The sequence below is a fragment of the Phyllobates terribilis genome, unplaced genomic scaffold (genome assembly GCF_046119375.1).
Source record: "Phyllobates terribilis strain yellow unplaced genomic scaffold, ASM4611937v1 Scaffold_11__3_contigs__length_659146591, whole genome shotgun sequence".
NCBI classification, from domain to species: Eukaryota; Metazoa; Chordata; class Amphibia; order Anura; family Dendrobatidae; genus Phyllobates; species Phyllobates terribilis.
In genome coordinates this window covers 347,254,119-347,275,606 of record NW_027362771.1, presented here as the reverse complement: position 1 = coordinate 347,275,606, position 21,488 = coordinate 347,254,119, and the positions used below count along the sequence as shown (strand labels likewise).

Here is a 21,488-nt window from a genome sequence, read left to right as displayed (position 1 = left end):
AGAGGCCGAGGCCGTGGGCAAGCTGAAATTCTGCCACAACAAACACCCACATCTTCTCGCTCTACCTTCCTGTCCCATATAATAATAGGGGACCGCAGAACACCACTATTGAACACAGAGCAGTGTGAAAAGGTTATTGGCTGGATAGCAGATAATCTTCCAGTCACTTAGCCACCACCACCACCCTGTCTTCCACACGGTCAAGTCTCAGTAGCCGTGAGTATGGACCGCATATTCCTGATCCTCCTTCCTCCCACCATGCTGAGTGCCCAGAGACAAATGATCCCACACTTGGACACACCGAAGAGCTGTTCACTTTTCCATTTATAGATTTTGGCCTCTCGTCTGGTCCACTTGAAGCGGGGCAAGAGGAGATCGCATATAGCGATGCCCAAATATTTGAGCAGCCACGGTCATACGAAGGCGATGGTGGGAAAGTGTCACAAGAGGTGGACGATGATGAGACACAATTGCCAGAAAGTCAGGAGGAGAGACCAGTGTGTGGAAGTAGAAGACGAGGTGGTGGATGATATAGTAACTGACCCAACCTGGCAGGAGGCCATGCAGAGCGAGGACAGCAGCACACAGGGGGAGGGAGGCAGAGCACACCAACAGGCAAGAAGAAGCAGTGTGGTGGCTGCAGACAGAAGGCAGGCAACCATTCCCCGTAACACCAACACGACAGAAGTTGCCAGTACAATTGTTATGTCTTCCCGAGACTGGTTGTTTTTTAAAGACTTTGCCGATAACCCCAAAAAGGCCATTTGCACCACCTGCCAGGCCAGCATCAGCAGGGGTAGCAAAACTACCAGCCTGACCACCACCCACATGATCAGGCACAGTGCAGCAAAGCACCCAACTTTGTGGGTCAAACCCCAGGGTCCAGGAACAGTGTCTACGGGTGACACCACTGCTTCTTCCGCTGTTGTGTGTGCAAGCCAATCCCCTGTTCATAGTGCATGCGAAGATGTCTCCTACCCTGCACTTGTCGTTGCACACTCTCAACTAGCACCATCAGCAAGCACGTCCTTGTCCCAGTGCAGCGTTCAGTTGTCCATACCCCAGTCCTTGGAACGCAAATACGCAGCCAACGCCCCACAGGCCACACTATTAAATTCCCACATTTCGTGACTGCTTTTGCTTGAAATGTTGCCTTTTAGGTTCATCGTGATGACACGGCACACCGCCACTATTTCTCCTGGTGTGCCGTGTCCGCATTACACAAGCACGTGTCCCACAACATTAGCCGTGCCCTCAACAATGCAGTTACAGGGAAAGTCCACCTAACCACGGACACGTGGACAAGTGCTTGTGGGCAGGGGCGCTACATCTCGCTGACAGCACACTGGGTTAACATAGTGGAAGCCAGGACCCAGTTGGACCTTGGGACGGAACACATCCTCCCGATGCCGAGGATTGCGGGCCCTAGGTCAATCAGAGTTGCCCCCACAGTCTACAGCTCCTGCACCTCATCCTCATCAACAGGCTGTGCTGAAGCTAATATGCTTGGGTGACAAACCGCACAATGCTGAAGAGTTGTGGATAGCTCTGAAAGAGCAGGCAGATCTGTGGCTTACACCGCTGAACCTACAGCCAGGCGTGGTCGTGTGTGACAATGGCCGGAACCTGGTGGCAGCTCTGAGGCGAGCTCACACATGTACCATAACTGGCCCATGTGCTTAACCTCGTAGTTCAGCGGTTTCTCAAAACCTACGCTGAGCTGCCGGATCTGATTGTCAAAGTACGCCACCTGTGTGCCCATTTTAGAGAGTGAGCTACAGCTTCCGCCGCCCTTGCCGTGATTCAGCAGCGTTTGCAGCTTCCGGCTCACCAACTGATGTGTGATGTCCCCACACATTGGAATTCTACACTGCAGATGTTGGGAAGGATTTGTGAGCAGAAGAGGGTAGTTGTTGACTACCAGCATCAACAAGGCCATCGGTATTCAGTTCAGACTCCACACAGAAGACCTCAGGAGTGGACATGGATGTCAGACATCTGTACCATCCTCCAAATCTTTGAGGTCTTCACCAAGATGGTGAGCGGCAATGACACCATAATTAGCGTCACCATCCCGCTTCTCTATCTTCTGAAACGGTCTCTGCTCACAATCAAAGAAGATGCATTGCAGGCGGAGCACAATGAGATGGAGCAAGGAACCATACAGGGTGCTTCCACACAACCCAGCCTCATCTCATCCCAACGTGGATTGGGTGACAATGAGGAATAGGAGGAGGAGGAAGAACAGGAGCTAGTTTCATGCGTTATAGATGGTACTACCTGCACAACAGTCACACCGTCTGTTCAGCGTGGATGACCTGAGGACAGGGAGGAGGAGGAGTTGGAGAGCATGGTCAGTTGTCTTCTTGGTGAGGACACGGAAGTCTTGCCTGTTAGCAGTCTGGCATGCATGGCTGAGTTTATGTTACGCTGCCTTTCCCGTGATCCTGGCATTCTCAAAATTTTGGGTGACAGTCATTACTGGTTGGTGACACTTCTAGACCTATTCTACAAGGAGAACTTTATATCTCTTATTCCTGAGGCAGACAGGTCTACAAAAATGGGGCAGTACTAGAAGGTCCTTCTTGCGGAACTATTAAAAAAATTCCCATCTGAAAACGCTGGCGGCAGAGGTCACAGTTCGTTGGACAACCAAGGAGTACAGTCAAGAGAGACACAACTCCAATCCAGCAGAGGCAGGGGAACACTGGGAGAGTTTTCTCAGCCCCTCCCATCGCACAGGCCCTGAGGTGCGGGGTACTCTCACACGGAGTGCAAAGTTTGGGAAGATGCTGAGGGAGTACCTTGCTGACCGTACCAACGTCCTCCGTGATTCCTCTGTGCCTTATAATTATTGGGTATCCAAGCTGGACACGTGGAATGAACTGGCTCTCTACGCCTTAGAGGTCCTGGCCTGCCCTGCCGCTAGTGTTTTATCAGAGCGGGTTTTTAGTGCGGCTGGTGGAATTATAACTGATAAGCGCATCCGCCTGTCAACTGAAAATGCTGACAGGCTGACTCTTATAAAAATGAACAAGGGCTTGATTGGGCCAGACTTCTCAACACCACCGAATGATAGCAGCGTAGCATAAACTCAAATCAAGTGTCTTTTTCTGGGAGGTGTATTCCCATGCACCTTTTCACACCCACACATGGGTATACGCTTCCTGATTTTAGCTATTTGCTCTTGCCCTCCTCCTTCTCCTCATCCTCCACCATCATATCACCAGGGTGACCGTGGTCTGTGATGCAACACCCACAAAAAATTTTTAAAGGGTGTTTATGATGCCTGTAAAAAATTTTTTTATACAGTACACTGTGTGCAGAATTATTAGGCAAATGAGTATTTTGATCACATGATACTTTTTATACATGTTGTCCTACTCCAAGCTGCATAGGCTTGAGAGCCAACTACCAATTAAGTAAATCTGGTGATGTGCATCTCTGTAATGAGGAGGGGTGTTGACTAATGACATCAACACCTATATAAGGTGTGCTTAATTATTAGGCAACTTCCTTTCCTTTGGCAAAATGGATCAGAAGAGAGATTTGACGGGCTCTGAAAAGTCCAAAATTGTGAGATGTCTTGCAGAGGGATGCAGCAGTCTTGAAATTTCCAAACTTTTGAAGCGTGATCGCCGAACAATCAAGCGTTTAATGGCAAATAGCCAACTGGGTCGCAAGAAGCGTGTTGGTCAAAAAAGGCGCAAAATAACTGCCCAGGAATTGAGGAAAATCAAGCGTGAAGCGGTCAAGATGCCATTCGCCACCAGTTTTGCCATATTTCAGAGCTGCAACATTACTGGAGTATCAAAAAGCACAAGGTGTGCGATACTAAGGGACATGGCCAAGGTAAGGAAGGCTGAAAAACGACCATCTTTGAACAAGAAACATAAGATAAAACGTCAAGAATGGGCCAAGAAATATCTTAAGACTGATTTTTCAAAGGTTTTATGGACTGATGAAATGAGAGTGACTCTTGATGGGCCAGAGGCTGGATCAGTAAAGGGCAGAGAGCTCCACTCCGACTCAGACGCCAGCAAGGTGGAGGTGGGGTACTGGTATGGGCTGGTATCATCAAAGATGAACTTGTGGGACCTTTTCGGGTTGAGGATGGAGTGAAGCTCAACTCCCAGACCTACTGCCAGTTTCTGGAAGACAACTTCTTCAAGCAGTGGTACAGGAAGAAGTCGGTATTGTTCAAGAAAAACATGATTTTCATGCAGGACAATGCTCCATCACATGCATCCAACTACTCCACAGCGTGGCTGGCCAGTAAAGGTCTAAAAGAAGAAAAAATAATGACATGGCCCCCTTGTTCACCTAATCTGAACCCAATAGAGAACCTGTGGTCCATCATAAAATGTGAGATCTACAGGGAGGGAAACCAGTACACCTCTCGGAACAGTGTCTAGGAGGCTGTGGTGGATGCTGCACGCAATGTTGATTGAAAACAGATCAAGCAACTGACAAAATCTATGGATGGAAGGCTGTTGAGTGTCATCATAAAGAAAGGTGGCTATACTGATCACTAATTTTTATGTTTTTGTTTTTGCATGTCAGAAATGTTTATTTCTAAATTTTGTGCACTGATATTGGTTTACCTGGTGAAAATAAACAAGTGAGATAGGATTATATTTGGTTTTTATTAAGCTGCCTAATAATTCTGCACAGTAATAGTTACCTGCACCAACAGATATCCTCCTAAGATAGCCAAATAGATGTTGATCAATAATAAAAATAATCCTCTAAAATACAACTTGCCTAATAATTCTGCACACAGTGTATGTTCATGTATACCCCCCAGGGGTAAATATTAGTCAGCCCATACACATAGTGCATGGGCATTACAAGTATAGGAGACCCGCTCCTTTCTAATGGGAACATTTTTTAATGAGGCCCTCCTCCACGTCTTTTCCAAGGTGCATTGGAATGCCTCCCAATTTTTAGCAGCCCTTGCATTCACTGCATAGGCCAACACTATGGGAGACCCACTTCCTAATAATGGGAACATTTTTTCATGAGGCCCTCTACGTCTCTTCCAAGGGGTATTGGAGTACCTCCAAATTTTTGGCAACCCTTGCATTCATTGCATAGGCAAACACAATGGGAGACCCACCTCCTAATAATGGGAACATTGTTTTCAGGAGGCCCTCTGACCTCCACACCTCTTCCAAGGGGCATTGGAGTGCCTCCAATTTTTTGGCAACCCTTGCATTCACTGCATAGGCAAACACAATGGGAGACCCACTTCCTACTAATGGGAACATTTTTTTTCAGGAGGCCCTCCTCTACGTCTCTTCCAAGGGACATTGGAGTAGGTCCAAATTTTTGGCAGCCCTTGCATTCACTGCATAGGCAAAAAGTATGGGAGACCCACTTCCTAATAATGGGAACATTGTTTTCAGGAGGCCCTCCTCTAAGTCTCTTCAAAGGGGTATTTGGGTGCGTTCAAACTTTCAAATGGGCATTTTAGTGCTCGCCCATCACTAGAATTCACCCCTTTTGCTATGCAGTCCCTTAAATTTTCTGGTGCAACCAATTACCTTCATAAGTCACATGCTTAGTGAAAGGAAGTCTGCCTGTGTGCAATCTAAGAGTCACATGATCTGTCAGTATATATACACATTTTCTGAAAGGCCACAGAGGCTTCAACACCATTAAGCAAGGGGCACCACTAACCAAACACCACCATGAAGACCAAAGAGATCTCCGAACAAGTCAGGGACAAAGTTGTTGAGAAGTTCAAGTCAGGGTTGGGTTATAAAAAATATCCCAATCTCTTATGATCCCCTGAAGCACCATCAAATCCATTATCATCAAATGGAAAGAACATGGTACCACAACAAGCCTGCCAAGAGAGGGCCACCCACCAGAACTCTTAGACTGGGCAAGTAGGGCATTAATCAGAGAGGCAGCACAGAGACCAAAGGTAACCCTGAAGGAGCTGAAGAGTTCCCAAGCAGAGACTGGAGTATCTGTCCATACAACCACAATAAGCCGTACACTCCATAGAGGTGGCTTTTATGGAAGAGTGGGCAGAAATAAAGCCTTTATTTACACACAAAAATTGTAAGGCTCGGTTTGAGTTTGCCAAAAGACGTGGGAGACTCTGCAAATGTATGGAGGAAGGTGCTGTGGTCAGATGAGACCAAAATTGATCTTTTTGGTCACGAAGGTAAACGCTATGTCTGATGCCAAACCAACACAGCTCATCACTCCAAAAACACATCCCCACAGTACATGTTGGTGGCAGCATCATGCTGTGGGGATGTTGTTCGGCAGCAGGGACAGAGAAAATGGTCTGAGTAGCGGAGAAGATGGATAGTGCAAAATACAGGGATATTCTTGATCAAAACCTGTTTCAGGCTGTCAGTGATTTGAGACTGGGACGGATTTTCACTTTCCAACAAGACAATGAGCCAAAGCATATTACTAAAGCAACACTCAAGTGGTTTAAGGTGAAAAGTGTAAATGTTTTGGTGTTTTGGAGTGGCCTAGTCAAAGCCCAGACCTTAATCCAAATGAGACTCTGAGGTCAGACTTGAAGATTGTTGTTCACCAGAGGAAACCATCTAACTTGAAGAAGCTGGAGCAGTTTTGCTCAGAGGAATGGGCAAAAATACCAGTGGCAAGATGTGGAAAGCTCATAGAGACTTATCCAAAGCGACTTGCAGGTGTAATTGCCGCAAAAGGAAGTTCTACAAAGTACTGACTTTAGAGGGGGAAGGATGAATAGTTATGCACACTCAAGTTTTCAGTTATTTTGTCCTATTTGTTGTTTTCTTCACAAAAAAAAGAAAACCAAATGTTCAGGCATGTTCTTTACATGAACTGATGCAAACCCTCAAAAAAAACCCTGTGAAATTCTAGGTTGTGAGGTAGCAAAACACGGAAAATACCAAGTGAGGTGAATACTTTTGCAAGCTACTGTATATTCAGGCCGCTCATTCAGTGAGGAGTAAAGTTTTGGAGTTGGTCATATTCAAATTTGTGGCGGAACAATAAAGTGCGGCCTCCAAGGAAAGTAGCAAGAGGAAGCAACTCACTTTGTGAGGCCACCTTATGTAGATACAGGGGTAATTTCCTAGAATCTCATGGAAAAGAATGTGTAGAGAAACCTGGTATAAATCCTAGGTTATCTGTTATAGGCAGTAAAGATCCGTTATAATCCAATAGTATACCCCTCACGGATGTTAGGTGAATTGTTTTAAAGGTTTTCTAGAGTTGTAAGATATGGAAATCTTGTTTTGTGATAGAGAGGACCATGGCCAGGGTAAAGTAGCAATCAAAATTGTGCAAACATCTATCAAAGAAGAGGGAGTGGAGATAGAGGGAAAACAAGCAGGTGGAAAGGTGTATATAAATATATATAAAATGTGCATGATTTGCAACTGTTTGACAGCTTTAATACATGTTAGGAATGCTTAAGAAACAAGCATTCCTCACTTGTATTAAAGCTGTCAACCAGTCGCAAATCATGCGCATGGAGTGACTCAAACATAACACCTGAGCTCGCTGAAGATACTCGGAAAATACCCGAGCATGCTCGTAAATCTTGAATAACGAGCATGCTCGCTTATCACTAGTGACCACATTTACAAGAAGGTCTGCCAGGATCAGAAATTCGTCCGATCTCTGCAGGTACAGCAGGAGTGTAGCTGTTATCACCACCATCCTCCTCCTGCTGGTGATGCTGTGAACATAATGGCAGTATCTGCACCATCACCTTGATATAATAGTATGTTAGAACCACTTCTGTGGCACATGCAATGTAAAGATTTACTCTTGTTACATTTTTTTAGGGAGAAACGGGAGGATGAGAAAAAAAATAGTGAATCCATATCCATTTTTGATGCACGTGTATTCACAGTATCTTTATTATATCAAGGTGCTACGCCCAAGTCTGACTATGGTACCTGAGGGGAAAGCACCAGCAAGTGACAGTGCAGGCACAGATCGTGTAACTGTGGTGAGAGACTACAACTACCAGCAAGTGACAGTGTAGGCACCAGTCGTGTAACTAAATCATCACTGCGTCATAATAGCTCTGCAGTATGTGGTGAGGGACTACAACTACCAGCAAGTGACAGTGCAGGCCCGGTCATTTAATTAAAGGGAATCTGTCATGTCCTGTGTAGTATTTAAACTGCCCCCATTGCATTGTTAGTGATGTAATGTGCATCACTAACACACTTTTTTCATTAAAATAGGCGCTAAAATAATGTGTAAAAACCACTTTACATGTTTATATCATACCTGCTCGCTCAGTTATAGGGGTGTGTGATTCATCGCATTTAGTCAGGGATGGTGCCGCCCACGTATTTGAATTCTGCTCCTGGCTTGCGCTGACATCACTATGCGGCGCTTGCACAGTATGTCATGGCCAGTCGCGCTTGTATCTCTGGGAGCCGCGCATGTAGCATACAAAATATAGCCAAGTCCCCCTACCTCACGTATAGCACACAGTATATAGCCAAGTCCCCCTGCCTCACGTATAGCACACAGTATATAGCCAAGTCCCCCTGCATCACGTATAGCACACAGTATATAGCCAAGTCCCCCTGCCTCACGTATAGCACACAGTATATTGCCAAGTCCCCCTCCCTCACATATATCATACATTATATAGCCAAGTCCCCCTTCCCCACATATAGCACACAGTATATAGCCAAGTCCCCCTTCCCCACATATAGCACATAGTATATAGCCAAGGCCCCCTGCTCCACATATAGCATACAGTATATAGCCAAGTCCCCTTGCCTCACGTATAGCACACAGTATATAGCCAAGTCCCCCTGCCCCAAATATAGCACACAGTATATAGCCAAGTCCCCCTGCCCCACATATAGCACACAGTATATAGCCAAGTCCCCCTGGCCCACGTATAGCACACAGTATATAGCCAAGTCCCCCTGCCCCACGTATAGCACACAGTATATAGCCAAATCCCCCTGCCCCATGTATAGCACGCAGTATATAGCCAAGTCCCCCACATATAGCACACAGTATATAGCCAAGTCCCCCTCCCCCATGTGTAGCACACAGTATATAGCCAAGTCCCCTTGCTCAACATATAGCATACACTCCCTGACAGAAGTTATGTCGCTTATGCATGTTATGTAAATAAAAGCTTATAACCTGATGTTAAATTCATCCATGGGTTTTATAAATTACTCTTTTGAAAGATGGAACCCTCCCAAATTTGGTTTAGGTTAAGAAAATAAATTGGCATCAATGTTGAAATATTGATCATTTAATGAACACAGAATGGTCAGATTTTGGCAAGACAAAAGTTTTGTCGCCCACAGAAAGTAATGTGATATTCAAACAAATAATTCTCTTAAAATACAAATATATGTTGCATAACATTGGTGAATGAAGTTGTGGTGCTATTAGAGTCATATTTAATATTTTGTGTGACTTCCATGAGCTTGAAGGACTGCATCCATGCGGTTCAACAATGATTCATACAATTTATTAATGAAGTCATCAGGAATAGCAAAGAATGCAGTCTTGCATGCCTCCCAGAGTTCATCTAGATTCTTTGGTTTTGTCTTCCAAGCTTCCTCTTTCATCCTACCCCAAACATGCTCAATGATGTTCATGTCTGGGGACTGGGCTGACCAGTCCTTGAGCACCTTGATCTTTTTTGCCTGGAGGAACTTTGTTGTAGAGATGGATGTATGAGAAGGAGCACCATCCTGCTGCAGAATTTTACCCTTTTTATGATTTGGAATGTAAGAGGTAGCTAATACTTCTTGATATTTTAGGCTATTGATATTGCCTTCCATGTTTGCACACCTCCAGTCTTTCCACCACAAAACTTAACTGTTTCTGGGTGTATTTTGGATCCATACGGGCTCCAGTAGGTCTCCTGCAGTATTTGCGGCGGCTGTGGTGTAATTCTACTGAAGATTCATCAGAGAAATCCACCTTCTGACACTTTTCCAGCGTCCATCTGTTTAGCAGGCTGTGAGACTTTGCAAATGCCACACGGTTTTTTATTTGCCTTTTGTTTAGTGCTGGCTTCTGGGCACTGATTCGACCATGGAGGCCATTTCGAGACAGAATCCCACAAACTGTTCTAGTTGACAAAGGGACTTGAGGTGACCAGGCCTGCTGGAGCTCTGCTGCAGTGGAAGAGGGGCTTGCTTTGGATTTTCTAACCAACAAACGTTCCTCCTGAGCAGTTGTCTTGCTGGGTCTGCCGGACCTGGGCTTATCAAACACATCTCCACTCTCTTCAGATCTTTTTTTAATTCTTTGTACTTGACGCTGAGACACATTAAAGGTGCCAGCCACCTCTGCAGTGGATCTGGTCTTCAGCCTCTTGATAATCAAGGCTTTGGTCGCAGGGTGGATTTTTGGCATGTTGTCAGAGCTCAAGTTGCAGTTCAAGTGAAGGTCTGGGGTGCTGGGTTTCTTTTTATACACACCCACTAATTAACTGATCATTTACTGAGCACTGGTGAGGATGTAAACTAGGATTGGGTGCATTATATGACCAGGCGACAAAACTTTTATCTTGCCAAAATCTGACCATTCTGTGTTGATTAAATGATCAATATTTCAGCATTGATGCCAATTTATTTTCTTTACCTAATCCAAATTTGGGAGGGTTTCAGCTTTCAAAAGAGTAATTTATAAAACCAATGGATCAATTTAACATCAGGTTATAAGCTTTTATTAACATAACATGGATAAGCGACATAACTTTTGTCAGGGAGTGTACAGTGTATAGCCAAGTCTCCCTGCCTCACGTATAGCATACAGTATATAGCCAAGTCCCCCTGCCCCATATATAGAATACAGTGTATAGACAAGCATCCCTCCCCCACATATAGCATACAGTAGACAAGTCCCCCTACTCCACATATAGTATACAGTATATAGCCAAGGCCCCCTCCCCCACAAATAGCACACAGTATACCAAGTTCCCCTAATGCGCATATAGCATACAGTAAATACACAACTCCTCCTACCCCACATATAGTAGACAGTATATAGACAAGTCCCTCATCCACCAAAATTGATACATTTAGATCTATTATTCTATTACACATCTCAATTGCACATAAAACAATATTTAATAATGTAAACTAAGCTGCTTCCATTCACAGTCTTCTACACGGTCTTCTTGAGGAGGTCCGGACGGCTGCTGCACTCTGGGTAATGACTCAGCACCAATGGCAGCACAGCCTCATCCAGGTGCCAGAGTGGAGTAAAGGGGCCTGGTGCTGTGGTGACCTCCCCCTGCCCCACTCCACATGATCTCCTTGTGCTGGGTGGGGGAGGAGCGATTAAAGCTGGTCAGATTGACACTTCTGCAGGAGAGGTGTCTCTTACAACACTAATTAGCTAAGCACTGACTGCTTGGCTAATCCGCATCCATAGTGGCACATTCCCTCCTTCCCCTGGTGTGCATGGTGTTGGAGTCAGGCTGACACCTGTGTAGGAGAGGTGTTACTGTCAGTGGCACCTCTCCTGCACTGATGTCAGTCAAACTCTGACACCTAGTGTGAGCACAGCAGGGAAACAAGGGAAAGTGCCTCTATGGATGGGAATTAACCCAGCAGAGCATAGCTGTGCTAGGGTTAGTGGGGAAGGAGCCTTCCTACTCTTTCCATGTGAGGCCCACCGGGGGATTCCCCGATTCCCCGGCAGGCCAGTCCAAGCCTGCATGTGTGTTTTAGAAACATTTTGGCAAAGTGGTTTTGTTTTTCTTTCATCCTTCACTACCCTTTTTCACGATCCTTATTAAAAGAAAATAAATTAGTTATCAGCAATTTTTAAGACTTATACTGTCTTTCGGGAAGAGTTTTCAGCAGTCTTCTCATTATCGGAGAAGGATTGTGATGACTGGTAACACCGCTATATGCAGCATGTAACACAGAATCCACCATTCACAATATAAGATATCACAGCTGACCCTACTCTCCCTCTCTTCAAAATGACATTAGCAGTTGCTCATTAAATGTTTCAGTACAAAAGATAGGATTGAGTCAGTTCATTATGGCTATGTACATATGTTGTTTCCTGAAACCACAGGAAATTAGAGTTTAAAAAAGCCCAGTGGCCAGTGTGAACATTACAAGATAATTTATTTTTTATTTGTAACGCACATTGTGATATGGAAAAAACATTGCCAACATTTAAATACATATATATCTAACACAAAAACTTGATTTAAATGATATATCATCATAAATGAACCTTTTCCCTTTAAAATGGTATGAATTATCACTATATCAGTCTTACAATTGAATCCCTGCTATTATTCTAATTATTGTACAGTGTGTTACTGGTTTCTCTTGAGAAAAAAAAAAACAACTTGATTTGCAAGAGGAGCAAGCTTTGATACAGATGTGAATAGAGCCTCACTTAGCCGCACTTTGGCAATGATCACATATGACATTGATTTTGGTACCATATGTCTTTTAATATATAACAATTATTAGTCTTATACTGCAGGTCAAACAAGTCGGAAACCCGCACACAAACACGAATTTGAAATGTCGAACAAATTCGCTCAACACTACTGCTGATACCTCTCTCAAATGGGAGCAGTTGTTCCTGTAGGTATTTCATGCCGAATAGCCTGGGTGCACCCAAAGTCGTCTACATGTTCTGCAAACACCTCCCGATATCGCTGTAGTAATTGTTCAACCTGTCTAACTTGCCTCACGGAAAACTCGGTAAGATTGGTCTCCATCTGTTCCAAGAGGTGACGTCCACCCAGTGGTTCGCTTCCATTCTCCTGGCTGTTGAAACACCTCTAAGGTCCATGGGTCTTGTGAGATCTTCTGGCATTATACAAACTCGAGCCACCTCTTGTCGGGGCAACAACTGTAGGCTTGCTCCACTTAGATTGATGCAGCTCACAGGTACTTGACCCTGCCACACGGTGGCCATGGTGCGGGCAACCATTAGTCCGGAGAGCGTCTCTTCTCCCTCAATCTGGCTGTCAACACCCTCTAAAGACACATATGCTAGTACTGGTACAGTGAGTACAGTGAGTACAGTCTGTCCCACCGGCAGTGTCACTGTGGCTTCAGGCAGTATCAATACCTTGCCGAGATACTGGGAGGCAGCAAGTAACTTTTGGATTTGGCTGACTCTCACGAGTTGCTGAAACATCCTCTAACTGGCTGCGTCACGAGTGGCACAGGTCCAGTTGTTTTATCAGGGCCCTCGGCCAAGCATTATCCCACTTCTTTTAGCACATTCATCCCCAGGGTTACAATGGGCCCTCCTCCGGACCCCTGGTCAGCACTATCCTTTTTCAGCCCAGGTCTTTTCCGCACGCCCAGACAGACATCCACACTACTCCTGCTACTGGGATAGGTAGTTGATTAGCTGCCACCAGCCGGATGGCATGTTGTTTTCAGGAGCGAGCAACTTCGGGAAAGTGACTCTGAAAATACACCTCAGGCATAGTAGTCACCTGAGACCCCATGTCTATCAAGCAGCGAATGCGTTGTCCATTGAAATCAGCCCAGATAATGGATCTCTCGGAGACAATATCCTCAGAGTTCTCCCTCCCACCTTCAGAGGCTCAAAACCCCACGGTATGCTCCACGACCGTGGGGCGCGTTAGTTTAACAGCCGTCCCCGTCTTCTCCTTTCTCGACTGGGCCAGTCTTTGGAGATATGCCCTCTACCGCCGCAGGTCCAACACTCTGGCTCGCGTTCTGCTGATGGGCTGAGTACGCGGCATGGTGGGGTTCGGAAGGAGCACCTTTCCCGTTCTGATCTCCTTTCACGTGGAGCTGTACAACCAGCCAGAGAGATGGCAGCAAGGGTCCCCTTAATACTGCACAGCTCACCTTCAATGTTCTGGATCTCTTGATGTATCTCCCGCACCCAGTTGGGTTCATTGCGGGTTGATTCAGGAGTAACCACTTCATGGCTCTGAACTGTGGCAGTGAGAACAGGGATCTCCCTCTCCAAGACTCTAGCTTTGGCCCCAACCTCAAGGAAGCCCAGATCAGCGCTCAAGCGCAGTCACTCCTTTAAGATCTGTTTCAGGGAGGGATTTCTCAGGCCAGCAATTAATTGGTCACGCAGCACTTCGTCTAATGGTCCTAGTTCTCGTCGCCCATCTCGAGTCTTCTTGACAATATGGGCCGTCACATCCTACAATGCATTAACATACTGAGTTATGGTCTCATTTTCCCCTTGGATCCGCTGGAACAACCGCAGTGCATGTCCTCAAAGATTTTTATCACTTTGTCCACCGTGTCATGGTACCTAGGTGGGCAGTACATCACCATCTGCCGGGCCTTCCCATCAAGGTTCAGGAGGGCCAGCTTGGCCAGGGCGGAAGGGGTCAGGGGATACGTGAGCAGCATACTTCTCAGTCTCTCTACCCAGTCCCACAGTGACACGCTGCTCCCCCTGAACTTGGGAAGATTGCTGAGCATAGCCCCTAAGGGTATATGTCCCTTGCAGGGCTCGGTCACGGACTGGTCCGCCATCTCTGTGTCTGAATTTTGAATCCTGCCGACTATGCCAAATGTAACGCAGGTGCCGGAATACAACACATAGAGACCACGAGGTGGAAACAGAATTGAGATAATGACTTTATGTATATAGCAATGGCTTTAAAGGGTTAGTAACAAAGGAAATTAACAGTAAACTTGGAATAACAAAAGAGAGTCTTTCAGTAGGTAATGATAAAGTTCTTTTCCCAACTGTGTTGCACCCAGTCGTGGGACTCACCACGTAAGTTCTCTTTCACTCTATATGGCCCTAGCAGAGGTCACTGGTTTTCCCACTAGGCCGCAATTCTCTTCTGGATGTAATCAACCAAGTCCCGTTGAGCCTCCCACGCACCAACCGGCCCCTTCCCAACCTGAAGTCCTAATCCCACCTGGCCCCCGGTACCGTAGGTGCAAGTTGGAAGTAACAGACCTGCTCACTCACGCTGTTCCTCCGCTGTCACTAGCGTGCCTCTCCTGTCACAGTATTCTTCCAGCTCTTCTCGGATAGACCGTCGACGGTAGTCTCATAGGCCTGAGGAAGAGAGGATCAGGCCTTGGCTCTTTACAAGCGACGTCGGGTTTCGAAAGCTTTATCAGCGCAGGTTGCGAGTCCTGGCCCCGACCAGCGTATGCAGAACTCGGGGTACTTCAGTGAGGAGTCCGGACCTTGTCAGGCGGTGTCCGACACTTAGGTGACGCGGGCCTCCTCGAGGCCTGCCAAACTGGACTCTGCGGCACCTTTAGAGCACATCGACTCTGCTTTCCTGCTTGGCGCCAAATCTCCCTGCGCTTTGGCGCGCAGGGCTTTTATACAGCGCTGGCAAAAATTAAGAGACCACTGCACAGTTTTCTAAAAATCACCATCTCTACATGTTTGACAGCCATTCCATTCCAGTGTCAGTTGAAATTCCAACCAAAGTACACCTCATTCTACTTAATGTGCTTCTGATTAGGTGATCACCTGAACCAAATCTTATGTAACGAGGGAAATTATAAAAAACACTGCTGTGGTCTTCACAATCCTCTTGCAATAGGACAAGCTGGATGGCAAAACAAGTGCTAGGAATTTGTAATGAAAAAATAATTTTAAAAGTAATTTGAATGAAAAAATAACTTTTAACCATACCATTATTCGAATGTCACCCTATCATGGCCGGCCCAATCTCCAGACCTGAACCCCATTGAAAACCTCTGGAATGTAATCAAGAGGAAGATGGATAGTCACAAGCCATCAAACAAAGAAGAACTGCTTACATTTTTGTGCCAGGAGTAGCATAAGGTCACCCAAAAGCAGTGTGAAAGACTGGTGGAAAGCATGCCAAGATGCAGGAAAAATATGATTAAAAATCATGGTTATTCCACAAAATATTGATTCTGAACTCTTCCTGAGTTAAAATATGAGTATTGTTGTTTCTAAATGAATAATAACTTGTTTTCTTTGCATTATTTGAGGTCTGAAAGCACTGTTTCTTTTTTATTATTTTGACGATTTCTCATTTGCTGCAAATAAATACAAAAGTTTTATCTTTGAATTTCGGAGACATGTTGTCAGTAGTTTACACTGTGTTCCAAATTATTATGCAAATAATATTTTCTCAGATTTTCCCAAATTACCTATATGTATTGCAGTCATTGTAATTTTCCAGTCAAATAACTATTAGAGTACAATTGAAAGGTTTTTGTACAAACTGCCTATGATAATAGTATATTTTTTAAGAAATAAAACACTCAAACTGCATGTTCCAAATTATTATGCACAGCAGAGTTTTCAACCTTTTCATTTTAATAAAGAACAAAAAAAGGTCATTTTTGAAATTATAAGCATTAGCAGGTTATTACAAACTGAAATCAAACAGTTTTCAACTCAAAACTTTATTCTAGGTGATGTTACATTTGCACATAGGACCCCTTGTTCGAAAGGAGCTTCTGAACTCTCTCGTCCATTAAATTTGTCAGGTTTTGGATGGTTTCTGCTTCAATTGTTTTGCATGAGGACAGAATACCCTGCCAGAGCTGTTGATTAGATGTGAACTGCCTCCCGCCATCATAGACACTCCTTTTGATGATGCTCCAGAGGTTCTCAATGGGGTTGAGGTCAGGGGAGCATGGAGGCCACACCATAAGTTTGTCCCCTTTTATGCCCATAGCAGCCAGAGATGCAGATGTGTTATGTTCAGCATGAGACGGTGCATTATCATGCATGAAAATGATCTTGCTGCGGAATGCACGGTTCTTCTTCTTGAACCATGGCAGGAAGTGCTGTTTGAGAAACTCAACATACATTATGGAGTTCATCTTTACCCCTTCAGGGATCCTAAAGGGGCCGACAATCTCTCTTCCCATGATTCCAGCCCAAAACATTACTCCACCTCCTCCTTGTTGGCACCGTAGCCGTGTTTGCATGGGTGTCCATCAACCAGCCATCCTCCACTCCATCCATCTGGACCATTGAGCGTTGCACGGCACTCAAAACAGTTTTGAAGTCAGTCTTCATGTATTGCTTGGCCCACTGGAGCCGTTTCTGCTTGTGTGCAGTGGATAGAGGAGATCGACAGGATGGCGTATGCACAGCTGCAAACCTCTGAAGGACCCTGCATCTTGTTGTTCGGGGGACGTTGGAGGCACCAGCAGCTTCAAAAACTAGTCTGCTGCTATGACAAGGCTTTTTTGCCGCTGCTCTTTTAACCTGACGTAATTGCCTGTAGGAAAGAGTCCTCAATTTTCCCTTATCAGCACGCACACGTGTGTACTGTGAGTCAGCTACATACTTCTTGATTGTGCGATGATCACGATGAAGTGTCTTGGCAATATTGATTGTAGTCATGCCTTGACCTAAACACTTCACAATTTGTTGCTTCTCAGCAGCCGACACATCCTTTTTCTTTCCCATTTTGCCAGAAAATGTAGGCTGCTTAATAATGTGGGACAGCCTTCTTAAGTAGTCTTTCCTTTCATTGGACACACCTGCCAAACTATCTAGCACAGGTGTCTGCAATTGCTTACAGTGATATAAAGAGCCCTGACACACATCACCATCAATGAGTTTAACTGACAAACAAACAAATTCTTCCCTTATCACTCCTAAACACTTTTTGCATAATAATTTGGAACACAGTGTATAGAATAAAACAATAATGTACATTTTACTCAAAAATATACCTATAAAGAGAAAAATCTGAGAAAATGAAAATTTTGCAGTGGTCTCTTCATTTTTGACAGAGCTGTATACAGGAAATCCCTCCTGTGGGTCACCTGATCAGGTCTGGCATCTGAATTTACTCCCCCTTCAAATCTTCTAGCACAACTTGGTTCCCCTGGATTTCGCCTGGCCAGTAGACGGCAGGCTTTCCTCACTAACGGCACATCCTGCAAGAGTTCTTTTGAGATTTTACTGCCTCCTACTACAGAGGGATGGTGTAAGTAATGGATGTATGATGGCATGTTTTAAAGAGGAGGGAGATACCAGATGAGAGAGAGGTTAAATATTTTAGTTAGGGGAGTGGTGACAGCCAGGAAGAAGGACTGAAGAAGATGTGACAGAATAGAGTCACTAGTGCAGGTTGTAGGACAAGAAGATGTGAGGAGCCTGGTAACTTCTCCTTCTGTGACCAGTTCAAAGACAGAAAGTCAGCTAGGTGAAGTGCAGGAGGGAAAAGAATGCATGATATTAGGGGATTGGGAGAAAATTTTCTGTCGGATATGGTCAGTTTTTTCTTTGAAATAATTGGCCAGATCGTCAGCACTGATGTTGGTTGTTGGGGTCTGAAATCTTGGACTGAGGAGGGAATGAAAAGTGTCATAGAGTTGTTTAGAATTGTTGGATAATGAGGTGATAAAGGTGCTGAAGTTAGATAGCTTGGAGAGGTTAAGGACAGAGTTGTAAGTTTTAAGTATAAACTTATATTCGGTCAGATTGGGTTTTCTCCACAGAGAGCACCTGGAGCACCGCTGGAGAAAACATGTTTTCAGCGTTTCTAAGGGTTGCCACCGTCTGTGCAGTGTTGTTCTATGTGTAGTAGATGCAGCTTCTTCCAGGGCACTTTGCAGTGTTTCATTATTATGTTTCAGAGCAGAGTCGGGACATGAGAGGGAGGAGATTGGGGCCAATGAAAACTGCAAATTTTTCATAAGTTTCTGGATATTAATGGCGCATATATTCCTATAACAGTGGTAAGTGGGGTTGTACTGAGTGGGGTAACAGTTCTTGATAGAGAATGAAAGAAGGTTGTGGTCAGAGAGTGGTAGAGGGGAGTTGGTAAAATCATGCACTGAGCAGAGTCAGGAGAAGATCAGGTCCAGCTTATTGTCGTCTTCATGTGTAGGAGAGTTAGTAAGCTGTGAAAGGCCAAGAGAGGATGTTAGAGATAAAAGATGAGCAGCAGATGGGGAGATGGGATCATCAATAGGGATGTTAACCCCTTAACCCCCGAGGGTGGTTTGCACGTTAATGACCAGGCCAATTTTTACAATTCTGACCACTGTCATTTTATGAGGTAATTACTCTGGAACTTTTCAACGGATCCCCCTGATTCTGAGATAGTTTTTTCGTGACATATTGTACTTCATGATTGTAGTAAAATTTCTTCGATATCACTTGCGTTTATTTGTGAAAAAAACGGAAATTTGGTGAAAATTTTGAAAATTTTGCAATTTTCAAACTTTGAATTTTTATGCCCTTAAATCAGAGAGATATGTCACACAAAATAGTTAATAAATAACATTTCTCAAATGTCTACTTTACATCAGCACAATTTTGGAACCAACATTTTTTTTTGTTAGGGAGCTAAAAGGGTTAAAAGTTGACCAGCGATTTCTCATTTTTCCAACAAAATTTACAAAACCATTTTTTTAGGGACCACATCACATTTGAAGTCACTTTGAGAGGTCTTTATAACATAAAATACCCAAAAGTGACACCATTCTAAAAACTGCACCCCTCAAGGTGCTCAAAACCACATTCAAGAACTTTATTAACCCTTCAGGTGCTTCACAGGAATTTTTGATATGTGGAAGAAAAAAATGAACATTTAACTTTTTTCACAAAAATGTTACTTTAGACCCATTTTTTTTTATTTTCACAGGGGTAACAAGAAAAAATGGACCCCAAAATTTGTTGTGCAATTTCCCCTGGGCACGCAGATACCCCATATGTGGGGAAAAAACACTGTTTGGGCGCACGGCAGTGCTCGGAAGGGAAGGAGCGCCATTTGACTTTTTGATTGTAAAATTTGCTTGAATAATTAGCGGACGCCATGTTGCGTTTGGAGAGCCCCTGATGTGCCTAAACATCGGAGCTCCCCCACAAGTGACCCCATTTTGGAAACTAGACCTCCCAAGGCACCTATCTAGATGGATAGTGAGCACTTGGAACCCCCAGGTGCTTCACAAATTGATTCGTAAAAATGAAAAAGGTTTTTTTTTTTCACTTTTTCATTTTTACGAATCAATTTGTGAAGTTTGGGCACCCCTATTAATCTTAAGCTTAATGTTTTATAAAAATTGGTGTTTTTGCAACAGCTATTTAAGTTTGATATATGTAATAACTGTTGGACACAGTAATGTTTCTGCCTTGAAATGAGGTTTATTGTACTAACAGAAAATGTGCAATCTGCATTCAAACAAAATTTGACAGGTGCATAAGTATGGGCACCCTTATCATTTTCTTGTTTTAAATACTCCTACCTACTTTTTACTGACTTACTAAAGCACTTTTTTTGGTTTTGTAACCTCATTGAGCTTTGAACTTCATAGCCAGGTGTATGCAATCATGAGAAAAGCTACTTAAAGTGGCCACTTGCAAGTTGTTCACCTGTTTGAATCTCCTCTGAAGAGTGGCATCATGGGCTCCTCAAAACAACTGTCAAATGATCTGAAAACAAAGATTATTCAACATAGTTGTTCAGGGGAAGGATACAAAAAGCTGTCTCAGAGATTTAACCTGTCAGTTTCCACTGTGAGGAACATAGTAAGGAAATGGAAGAACACAGGGACAGTTCTTGTTAAGGCCAGAAGTGGCAGGCCAAGAAAAACATCAGAAAGGCAGAGAAGAAGAATGGTGAGATCAGTCAAGGACAATCCTCAGACCACCTCCAGAGAGCTGCAGCATCAACTTGCTGCAGATGGGGTCACTGTGCATCGGTCAACTATACAACGCACTTTGCACAAGGAGAAGCTGTATGGGAGAGTGATGCGAAAGAAGCCGTTTCTGCAAGCACGCCAGAAACAGAGTCGGCTGAGGTATGCAAAAGCACATTTGGAGAAGCCAATTTCTTTTTGGAAGAAGGTCCTGTGGACTGATGAAACCAAGATTGAGTTGTTTGGTCGTACAAAAAGGCGTTATGCATGGTGGCAAAAAAACACAGCATTCCAAGAAAAACACTTGCTACCCACAGTAAAATTTGGTGGAGGTTCCATCATGCTTTGGAGCTATGTGGCCAATGCCGGCACCGGGAATCTTGTTAAAGTTGAGGGACGCATGGATTCCACTCAGTATCAGCAGATTCTTGACAATAATGTTCAAGAATCAGTGACAAAGTTGAAGTTACGCAGGGGATGGATCTTTCAGCAAGACAATGATCCAAAACACCGCTCCAAATCTACTCAGGCATTCATGCAGAGGAACAATTACAATGTTCTGGAATGGCCATCCCAGTCCCCAGACCTGGATATCATTGAACATCTGTGGGATCATTTGAAGAGGGCTGTCCATGCTCGGCGACCATCAAACTTAACTGAACTGGAATTGTTTTGTAAAGAGGAATGGTCAAAAATAGCTTCATCCAGGATCCAGGAAATCATTAAAAGCTACAGGAAGCGACTAGAGGCTGTTATTCTTGCAAAAGGAGGATCTACTAAAAATTAATGTCACTTTTCTGGTGAGGTGCCCATACTTATGCACCTGTCAAATTTTGTTTGAATGCAGATTGCACATTTTCTGTTAGTACAATAAACCTCATTTCAAGGCAGAAACATTACTGTGTCCAACAGTTATTACATATATCA

At 44.4% G+C, this 21,488-nt stretch overlaps 1 protein-coding gene across 1 annotated transcript in view; it reads right to left on the bottom strand.

Moving 5' to 3' along the window:
* Positions 1-21,488, bottom strand: part of TERB2 (telomere repeat binding bouquet formation protein 2) — a 79,626-nt gene that overhangs the window by 6,068 nt on the left and 52,070 nt on the right. The window lies entirely within an intron of this gene.